General features: G+C 44.4%; 1 long non-coding RNA gene across 2 annotated transcripts in view; it reads right to left on the reverse strand.

Moving 5' to 3' along the window:
• The window catches only part of LOC140723863 (uncharacterized), a 47,252-nt gene extending 37,717 nt beyond the window's left edge, over window positions 1-9,535 (reverse strand). For both annotated transcript variants that reach the window (XR_012097988.1, XR_012097989.1), the window contains exons 1-2: window positions 9,083-9,535; window positions 6,555-6,996 (exon numbers count right to left, since the gene is read on the reverse strand). This is a non-coding gene — a long non-coding RNA (uncharacterized lncRNA). The remainder of the gene's footprint in view (window positions 1-6,554; window positions 6,997-9,082) is intronic.
• Window positions 9,536-11,196: the final 1,661 nt, after the last annotated feature.

Raw genomic sequence — 11,196 nt, forward strand, 5'->3', positions numbered from 1 at the left:
CAGTGAGAGAGGGACAGTTCACAGGATAAATCCCCCCACACCAGCAATGTGTCAGTGTTGGACACTGGGCTGAGTTCACAGGAATATAATGGACAGAGACAGTGAGAGAGGGACAGTTCACAGGATAAATTCCCCCCACACCTTCAATGTGTCAGTGTTGGACACTGGGCTGAGTTCACAGGAATATAATGGACAGAGAGGGTGAGAGAGGGACAGTTCACAGGATAAATCCCCCACACCAGCAATGTGTCAGTGTTGGACACTGGGCTGAGTTCACAGGAATATAATGGACAGAGAGGGTGAGAGAGGGACAGTTCACAGGATAAATCCCCCCACACCAGCAATGTGTCAGTGTTGGACACTGGGCTGAGTTCACAGGAATATAATGGACAGAGAGGGTGAGAGAGGGACAGTTCACAGGATAAATCCCCCCACACCAGCAATGTGTCAGTGTTGGACACTGGGCTGAGTTCACAGGAATATAATGGACAGAGAGGGTGAGAGAGGGACAGTTCACAGGATAAATCCCCCCCACACCAGCAATCTGTCAGTGTGAGACACTGGGCTGAATTCACAGGAATATAATGGACAGAGAGGGTGAGAGAGGGACAGTTCACAGGATAAATCACCCCACACCAGCAATGTGTCAGTGTTGGACACTGGGCTGAGTTCACAGGAATATAATGGACAGAGAGGGTGAGAGAGGGACAGTTCACAGGATAAATTCCCCCCACACCAGCAATGTGTCAGTGTTGGACACTGGGCTGAGTTTACCGGAATGTTGGGTCCAATTTTCTTCGGCAGTTTAACGAGGGCACGACTGCACAAGCGTGTGTAAGTCGGACAATGAGGTAGCGGGAGAATTTAAAGGGAGCAGTTAGATGGAGCGGGCGACGGAGTAGTGGGAGACAGAGTCGCTTTGTCTCAAGAGGCTGAGGACAAGCTTCACTCCAAGTGACGCAAGGCCGGTTAAGTTCCTTTGAAAGGAGAACGTTTCAAAAGCTGAGGCAACGTATTGGTTAGGTCATGACAGCTGAGATTGGGCCCATGGTTTGTTCTTCCTGCAGCATGTTTGAAATCAGGGATACTTCCAGTGTCTCTGACGACTATGTGTGCAGGAACTGTGACCAGCTGCAGTTTCTGGCAGACCGCATTGAGCGTCTGGAGCTGTGATTGGATTCATTCTGCAGCATCCGCAATACTGAGAAAGTCGTGAATAGCACATTTAGTGAGTTGGCCACACTGCAGGTAAAGGCTACACAGGCAAAAGGGAAGGGGTGGCCACTAGACAGCGTAGCAGTAGGCTGGTAGTGCAGGAGTCCCCTGAGGTCATGTCCCTCGTAAACAGATATACTGTTTTGGATACTGTTGGGGGAGATGTCTCATCGGGGAAGGCAGCAGCAGCCGAGTTCATGGCACCATGGTTGGCTCTGCGGCACAGGAGGAAAGGAAAAGGAGTGGGAGAGCTATTGTGATAGGGGATTCAATTGTAAGGGGGATAGATAGGCATTTCTGTGGCCGCAAACGAGACTCCAGGATGGTATGTTGCCTCCCTGGTGCAAGGGTCAAGGATGTCTCTGAGCAGCTGCAGGACATTCTGGAGTGGGAGGGTCAACAGCCAGTGGTCGAGGTGCACATAGGTAACAAACGGGATGAGGTCCTACAAGGTGAATTTAGGGAGTTAGGAGATAAACTAAAAAGTAGGACAACAAAGGTAATCTCTGGATTACTGCCAGTGCCACGTGCTAGTCAGAGTAGAAATAGGAGGATATTTCAGACGAATACGTGGCTTGAAAAATGGTGCAAGGGACAGGGATTCAAATTGCTGGGGCACTGGAACCAGTTCTGAGGGAGGTGGGACTGGTACAAACAGGACGGTCTGCAACTGGGCTGGATTGGAACCAATGACCTCGGGGTAGCGTTTGCTACTGCTGTTCAGGAGGATTTAAACTAATGTGGCAGGGGGATGGGAACAAGTGCAGAGAGACAGAGGGATGTAAAATGAGGGTAGAAGCAAAAAGTAGTAAGGTGAAAAGTAAAAGTGGCAGGCAGGCAAATCCAGGGCAAAAATCAAAAAGGGCCACTTTTCAACATAATTGTATAAGGGCTAAGAGTGTTGTAAAAACAAACCTGAAGGCTTTGTGTGTCAATGCGAGGAGCATTCGTAACAAGGTGGATGAATTGAATGTGCAGATAGTTATTAATGAATATGATATTGTTGGGATCTCAGAGACATGGCTCCAGGGCGACCAAGGATGCGAGCTCAACATCCAGGGATATTCAATATTCAGGAGGGATTGACAGGAAAGCAAAGGAAATGGGATAGCGTTGCTGGTTAGAGAGGAGATTAACGCAGTAGAAAGGAAGGACATTAGCCGGGAGGATGTGGAATCGATATGGGTAGAGCTGCATAACACTAAGGGGCAGAAAATACTGGTGGGAGTTGTGTACAAGCCACCTAACAGCAGTAGTGAGGTTGGGGATGCCATTAAACAGTAAATTAGAAATGCGTGCAATAAAGGAACAGCAGTTCAATGGGTGACTTCAATCTACATATAGATTGGCTGAACCAAATTGGTAAGGGTGCTGAGGAAGAGGATTTCTTGGAATGTATGCGGGATGGTTTGCTGAACCAACATGTCGAAGAACCAATTAGAGAGCAGGCCATTCTATACTGGGTATTGAGCAATGAGGAAGGGTTAGTTAGCAATCTTGTCATGCGAGGCCCCTTGGGTAAGAGTGACCATTATATGGTGGAATTCTTTATTAAGATGGAGAGTGACATAGTTAATTCAGAAACACAGGTTCTGAACTTAAAGAAGGGTAACTTTGAAGGTATGAGATGTGAAAAATGAGATGTGAATTAGCTAAGATAGAGTGGCAAATGATACTTAAAGGGTTGACGGTGGATATGCAATGGCAAGCATTTAAAGATTGCATGGATGAACTACAACAAGTGTTCATCCCAGTTTGGCAAAAGAATAAATCTGTGAAGGTAGTGCACCCGCGCTGACAAGGGAAATTAGGGATAGTATCAAGTCCAAAGAAGAAACATATAATTAGCCAGAAAAAGCAGCACACCTGAGGACTGGGATAAATTCAGAGTTCAGCAGAGGAGGACAAAGGGCTTAATTAGGAAAGGGAAAAAAGATTATGAGAGAAAGCTGGCAGGGATCATAAAAACTGACCAGAAAAGCTTTTATAGATATGTGAAAAGAAGATTTGTTAAGACAAATGTAGGTCCCTTCCAGTCAGAAACAGGTGAATTGATCATGGGGAACAAGGACATGGCAGACCAATTGAATAACTACTTTGGTTCTGTCTTCACTAAGGAAGACATAAATAATCTTCCGGAAATAGTATGGGACCGAGGGTCTAGTGAGATGGAGGAACTGAGGGAAATACATGTTAGTAGGGAAGTGGTGTTAGGTAAATTGAAGGGATTAAAGGCAGATAAATCCCCAGGGCCAGATGGTCTGCATCCCAGAGTGCTTAAGGAAGTAGCCCAATAAATAGTAGATGCATTAGTGATAATTTTTCAAAACTCCTTAGATTCTGGATTAGTTTCTGAGGATTGGAGGGTGGCTAATGTAACCCCATATTTTAAAAAAGGAGGGAGAGAGAAACCAGGGAATTACAGACCGGTTAGCCTGACATCGATGGTGGGGAAAATGCTAGAGTTGGTTATCAAAGATGTGATAACAGCACATTTGGAAAGAGGTGAAATCATCGGACAAAGTCAGCATGGAGTTGTGAAAGGAAAATCATGTCTGACGAATCTTATAGAATTTTTTGAGGATGCAACTAATAGAGTGGATAGGGGAGAACCAGTGGATATGGTATATTTGGATTTTCAAAAGGCTTTTGACAAGGTCCCACGCAGGAGATTAGTGTGCAAACTTAAAGCACACGGTACTGGGGGTATGGTATTGATGTGGATAGAGAATTGGTTGGCAAACAGGAAGCAAAGAGTGGGAATAAACTGGACCTTTTCAAAATAGCAGGCAGTGACTAGTGGGGTACCGCAAGGCTCAGTGCTGGGACCCCAGTTGTTTACAATATATATATATTAATGATTTAGACGAGGGAATTAAATGCAGCATCTCCAAGTTTGTGGATGGCACAAAGCTGGGCGGTGGTGTTAGCTGTGAGGAGGATGCTAAGAGGATGCAGGATGACTTGGATAGGTTAGGTGAGTGGGCAAATTCATGGTAGATGCAATTTAATGTGGATAAATGTGAGGTTATCCACTTTGGTTGTAAGAACAGGAAAACAGATATCTATCTGAATGGTGGCCGATTAGGAAAAGGGGAAGAGCAATGAGACCTGGGTGTCATTGTACACCAGTCATTGAAGGTGGGCATGCAGGTACAGCAGGCGGTGAAAAAGGCAAATGGTATGTTGGCATTCACAGCAAAAGGATTTGAGTACAGGAGCAGGGAGGTTCTACTGCAGTTGTACAAGGCCTTGGTGAGACCGCACCTAGAGTATTGTGTGCAGTTTTGGTTCCCTAATCTGAGGAAAGACATTCTTGCCATAGAGGGAGTACAAAGAAGGTTCACCAGATTGATTCCTGGGATGGCAGGACTTTCATATGAAGAAAGACTGGATTGACTAGGCTTATACTCGCTGGAATTTAGAAGATTGAGGGGGGATCTTATTGAAACATATAAAATTTTAAAGAGATTGGACAGGCTAGATGCAGGAAGATTGTTTCCGATGTTGGGGAAGTCCAGAACGAGGGGGGTCACAGTTTAAGGATAAAGGGGAAGCCTTTTAGGACCGAGATGAGGGAAAACTTCTTCACACAGAGAGTGGTGAATCTGTGGAATTCTCTGCCACAGGAAACAGTTGAGGACAGTCATTGGCTATATTTAATAGGGAGTTAGATATGGCCTTTGTGGCTAAAGGGATCAGGGGGTATGGAGAGAAAGCAGATACAAGGTTCTGAGTTGGATGATCAGCCATGATCATACTGAATGACGGTGCAGGACCGAAGGGCCAAATGGCCTACTCCTGCACCTATTTTCTATGTTTCTAATGTTGTTTGTCATATACAGTAATGATCTGGATGATGGGGTGGTAAATTGGATTAGTAAATTTGCAGATGATACTAATACAGGTGGCATTCTGGATAATGAAGTGGGTTTTCAAAGCTTGCAGAGAGGTTTAGGCCAGTTAGAAGAGTGGGCTGAAAGATGGCAGATGGAGTTTAATGCTGATAAGTGTGAGATGCTACATTTTGGTAGGACTAATCAATATAGGACATACATGGTAAATGGTAGGGCATTGAGGAATGCAGTAGAACAGAGTGATCTAGGAATAATGGTGCATAGTTCCCTGAAGGTGGAATCTCATGTGGATAGGGTGGTGAAGAAAGCTTTTGGTATGCTGGCCTTTATAAATCCGAGCATTGAGTCTAGGAGTTGGGATGTAATGTTAAAATTGTACAAGGCATTGGTGAGGCCAAAGTTGGAGTATTGTGTACAGTTCTGGTCACCGAATTATAGGAAAGATGTCAAAAAAATAGAGAGAGTATAGACGAGATTTACTAGAATGTTACCTGGGTTTCAGCACCTAAGTTACAGAGAAAGGTTGAACAAGTTAGGTCTTTATTCTTTGGAGCGTAAAAGATTGAGGGGGTCTTTATAGAGGTATTTAAAATTATGAGGATAGATAGAGTTGACGTGGATAGGCTTTCAGCATCGAGAGTAGGGAGGATTCAAACAAGAGGACATGAGTTACAAGTTAAGGGGTAAAAGTTCAGGGGTAACACGAGAGGGAACTTCTTTACTCAGAGAGTGGTAACTGTGTGGAACGACCTTCCAGTAGAAGTGATACAGGCAGGTTCGATTTTCTCATTTAAAAAAAATTGGATGGGTATATGGATAAGAAAGGAATGGAGGGTTATGGGCTGAGTGCAGGTCGTGGGACTAGGTGAGAGGAAGCTTTCAGCACAGACTAGAAAGGCCGAGATGGCCTGTTTCCGTTCTATAATTGTTATATCATTATATGGTTATAATGGACAGAGAGAGTGAGAGAGGGACAGTTCACAGGATAAATCCCCCCACACCAGCAATGTGTCAGTGTTGGACACTGGGCTGAGTTCACAGGAATATAATGGACAGAGAGGGTGAGAGAGTGACAGTTCACAGGATAAATCCCCCCACACCAGCAATATGTCAGTGTTTGACACTGGGCTGAGTTCACAGGAATATAATGGACAGAGAGGGTGAGAGAGGGACAGTTCACAGGATAAATCCCCCCACACCAGCAATATGTCAGTGTTTGACACTGGGCTGAGTTCACAGGAATATAATGGACAGAGAGGGTGAGAGAGGGACAGTTCACAGGATAAATCCCCCCACACCAGCAATGTGTCTGTGTTGGACACTGGGCTTAGTTCACAGTTCAGTTAATCTCCCCGCCCGGCGAGCCGCCCCTCCTGCCTTGTCATTGGTCAATTCGCCTGCGCAGGGTTGCCAGACTGAAATATTAATTTAAGGCCAAACAATAATAGAAAAAAGCCAAATTTCAATGTTTCTCATACTCACATCACATGAAAAGCTCCAGATCCAGGTCATTACTATTCTCTTCACAGGAATGAGTGGAACGTGCAGCATAAACCTTGTCCGATGTGAAGTTTTTTAGCATTTCTGGAGATGCAGTGAAGTCTTTGCAACACTGGCCTGAAAGCAGTAATTCTGCCCTGATTCTCACCGTAGCATCAAGAAGATTCAGCTGCATTCTGTTTCTTGCCTTTATTTTAACAGAGGATACAAGAGAAAATATCCTCACAACTACAGCATTGCTGACAGGGGTTGTTAGGCAAGTAAGGGCAAAGTTGGCAACCTCTTTAAATGCCTGATGGTGAAGTACACCAATCCAGAACTGTTCAGTGTCTGCAGGGAGTCCGTCTTTCTTAAATGGAGCTTCTTCTTTCCAATCGACAAAAGGCATTTTTCTGTGTTGTTCTTCAATAGCTGACGTTGTTTCCTGCAAGGTGTATAAAGGGTAACTCAGAAAACATGGGCCTTCAGTCTTGATTTAAAATTATCACAGGGCTCAATTTTGATAAACTTACAAATGTATCTCTCGCTGATGGAAATCTACATGTAACTTGACTGAGAGCTTCATCTAGAATAGACATACATCTTTCTTAGACATTTTTTATTTCTAGATGGGCCTCAGTGCTGTTGTTCTGCTGTAGGATCTTATTACATGCTGTTAAGAATTTGAAACCAAAATCAACTTTAGCCTTTAGCTCTTCCCAGCTCATCAAAATATTAAACAGAACTTTTCCACGCAGAAGCCACCGAGCAGATGAAGGGTTTACACCGAAAGGACACATCGTTTAGTCTAGACCACACAGAATTGTTGCACCCAACCATGTTTGATGCACCATCGGATGCAGAACCAAAGCAATTTGCAAGACTCTGGCCACATCTTTTGATTTCAATGTCAATCAAATTGAATGTTTTCCCCTGTAGCCTCTTGCACTGGAATAAAACCTAGAAACCCAGTTACAATTTCCTTTGTCCTGTCACTTAAAAATCAAACTAAAATACACAAGTGTTTTTGTGTTGAAATGTCTGTAGATTCATCTATGATGATGGCATATTTCTTGTTCTGAAAGTCATCAATAAGATCAGTTGTCAGTGCAGGCGAAATAATGTTTTTGATTCAGCATGCACATTTAGTTTTATGTAACTCTATGTGCTCTAGTGTACTCCCATGCCCATGAGCTATCATGATTTCACTGAGGTGGTCAACTGTACATATCGCACAATGGCAGGTCATGCTGACAGCAATTTGCAACTCTACTGCCTTAACTTTATCATTATCTTGCCCTGGAGTCTTTGTTACATTAAGCTGCGTCTGGAGTTCTCCGCTGGTGTTTCTCCAATTTTTCATGATTTGAAAGGTTGCTAACTCTATTACCAATGATGATATTACCAATAACACTAGTAGGTAGAGTAAATGCTGAATAAATGAATATATTCCCTAGATTACAATACTTATTCCAATCACTACCAATACAACTACCTCAGAAGTTTTTTCAAGAGTTAAATAAATATGAGAGGAAGTTCCTTTGGAAAGGTAAGATGTCAAGAATATCATTGGAAAAATTGACATGGAAATTTGATCTAGGAGGGTTACAACTTCCAAATTTTAAGAATTATTATAAAGCAAATCAACTTAGATTTATTACATCTTTTTTTGATAAAGATAAACTGGCGTGGATTAGAATACAACTAGATAAAATAGGAGAAAATACCAGAAGATTTTCTATATAAATGGGAATCTAAATGGATATGGGAAAAGAAAGAATCTCCTATATTAAAACATTTGATTGATTTATGGAATAAAATAAATGTTGATGATGAAATAAGGAATTCTTTATTAGCAAAGAGATCTTTAATTCAAAATAGACATTCCTTTTACAATGGATAATCAACTTTTATACAATTGGTTTCAAAAAGGGATTAGATATATAGGAGACTGTTTTGAAGGAGGTATATTAATGTCATTTGATCAATTAAAGAATAAATATAAAATATCAAACAACACTGTTTTTTGTTACTTCCAATGAAGGGCTTATTTAAGCGAAAAATTGGGTCAAAGTTATTGCCGAAATGTAATGAAATAGAAACTTTAATTCAAAAAGGAAAAGCTAAAAAATTTATTTCTTGTATGTATAGTTTGATTCAAAAACAGGCAATTAAACAAGGAATCCATAGGTCAAGACAAAAATGGGAAACTTGAATATTAAAATTGAAGAAACAAATTGGTCAAGACTATTTCTTGACAGTATCACAAATACAATAAATGTCCGGTTAAGATTAGTGCAATATGATTATTTTTACATCAATTATATATTACACCACAAAAAATAAATAAATTAAACCCAAATTTATCTGATCAGTGTTTCCAATGTAACCAAGAAATTGGTACTTTTTTACATTCTACTTGGTCTTGTTCTAAAATTGAACCTTTTTGCACAAATTTAAGAGTTTTACTGGAACATCAGCAGCCTTTTGTACCCAGACAAGTTTTTCTTCCCATTTGCTGTTGTACTTACGGTTGCTCTCGTAACAAGCTTTCCATTTCTTTGACGACATGTGTTGATGATAAATGATTTATAAAAACAGCCGAAGGCGTCACAGTTTCACCACAAAACGTTATTCCGTATAGAAAGTCGATTTGTATGATTATAAATCTCATCCGGACGCTTCGGAAATATTGCCAAATGTAACTGACCAAAGGCAACACGAGTGAATCTGCAGACGCTGGAAATAAATAAAAACACGAAATGCTGGCAGAACTCACCAGGCCAGACAGCATCTATGGGAGGAGGAAATAATGACGTTTCGGGCCGAAACCCTTCATCAGGAGTGAAAACTGACCAAAATACATCTTTCTCAAAGGAAAATGTTTTAGAAACAGGATGGCTGGTAATTTCCGTGCGGATAATGTTAACAAGTGAAAAAGCCGGGAAAAAGCCAAATGAATTTTCCGAAGCCAAACAAATTGAAAAAAAAGCCAATTTTCTGGAATTTGCTCCAAAAAGCCAATCAGGTAACCGTGCACCGTCGCGCGCAGCTGGCCTTACGTCACTGCTCAGGTAACTCCGCCCACCCCGAGTTACGTCATTGGTCAGGTAAACCGTCCGCTCGCGAGCTCCTCCCTCCGCCTCTGGTCGGTTCGTTCCCCGCAGCGCGAGCCCCACCTCCCTCGCTTCTTTATTGGTTGGTCAGTCCGCCAATCCTCAGAGCCCCACCTCCCTCCCTCCGTCATTGGTCGATTAATCTGCCCGAGGCTCGAGCTCCGCCTGAAGGTGTCGGAGTGTCTGAATGGGGGGGGGGGTCAGAGGGTGAGGGAGGGTCTCGGTGAGGGTGTCCGAGTGTGTTTGGAGTGACTGAGGGTGAGGAGGGTCAGAAGGTGAGGATTGTCTCGGTGAGGGTGTCTGAGTGTGTTTGGAGTGACTGAGGGCGAGGAGGGTCTGAGGGTGAGGGAGTGTCTCGGTGAGGGTGTCCGAGTGTGTTTGGAGTGACTGAGGGTGAGGGGGGTCTGAGGGTGAGGGAGTGTCTCGGTGAGGGTGTCCGAGTGTGTTTGGAGTGACTGAGGGTGAGGGGGGTCTGTGGGGGAGGTAAGGTAGTAGCTGAGGATGATTCAATGAGGGAGGATCTGGTAGTGATGAGGTTTTCAGTGAGGGAATGAGGATTAGCAGTGTCTCTGTAGGAGGGAGTGAGGGTGAGGAATGTTCTTGGTTAGAGAGGGTATGAGAGTGAGGAGGGTCTCGGTGAGGGAAGATTTGGGGGTGAGGGTCTTGATGAGGGAGGTTCTTGGGGTGTGGAGGGTCGGTGAGGGAGGTTCTGAGAGTGGGGAGGGTCACAATGAGGATAGTGTTAGTGAGGGGTGTCTGAGGGTGAGGAGGGTCTTGGTGAGGGAGAAGCTGAAGCTGAGAAGGGTCTCAGACCATGGGACCTCTTACATTGAGTGTTGGTCTGAGTAGCTCCTGAGGTAGAGATGGGTCTGAGGTGAGGGAACACACTAGGATAAGGGATGGACTGAGGAAACTCATGGGGTAAGAGGACGGTGTCTGTTGTAGCAGCTCCAGGGATGGGCTGAAAGATGGCTGGGTCTAAGGGACTGACTTCAGGGAGCTTCTGAGGTAGTGGGGTAGTCGGAGTGATGGGCTCCCGAGGGTGAGGGACAGTGTGTTGAGCGGGAGCTCCCGAGGGTGAGGGACGGTGTGTTGAGAGAGAGCTCCCGAGGGTGAGGGATGGTGTGTTGAGAGGGAGCTCCCGAGGGTGAGGGACGGTGTGTTGAGAGGGAGCTCCCGAGGGTGAGGGACACTGTGTTGAGAGGGAGCTCCTGGGAGTGAGGGATGGTGTGTTGAGAGGGAGCTCCCGAGGGTGAGGGACGGTGTGTTGAGCGGGAGCTCCCGAGGGTGAGGGACGAGTCTGAGGTGGGCAGAGTCCCAATGGTCAGAGTTCACTGATGACGGGTCTGTTACAGGAAGGTGTCAGACTGAGAGCGATGGACTCTCCGTGTCAGAGGCAGAGGCAACGTCTGGTGAGGAGCCACAGGGGAACATCGAACAACAGATGGAAACCAGGCTGAGGTGAGAGATGGAGCTGAGACTGGGAGGGTGAACATTTCCTCTGGTCTCAATCCCCACTGAGATATCAC

This window comes from Hemitrygon akajei, unplaced genomic scaffold (assembly GCF_048418815.1).
Source record: "Hemitrygon akajei unplaced genomic scaffold, sHemAka1.3 Scf000142, whole genome shotgun sequence".
NCBI lineage: Eukaryota > Metazoa > Chordata > Chondrichthyes > Myliobatiformes > Dasyatidae > Hemitrygon > Hemitrygon akajei.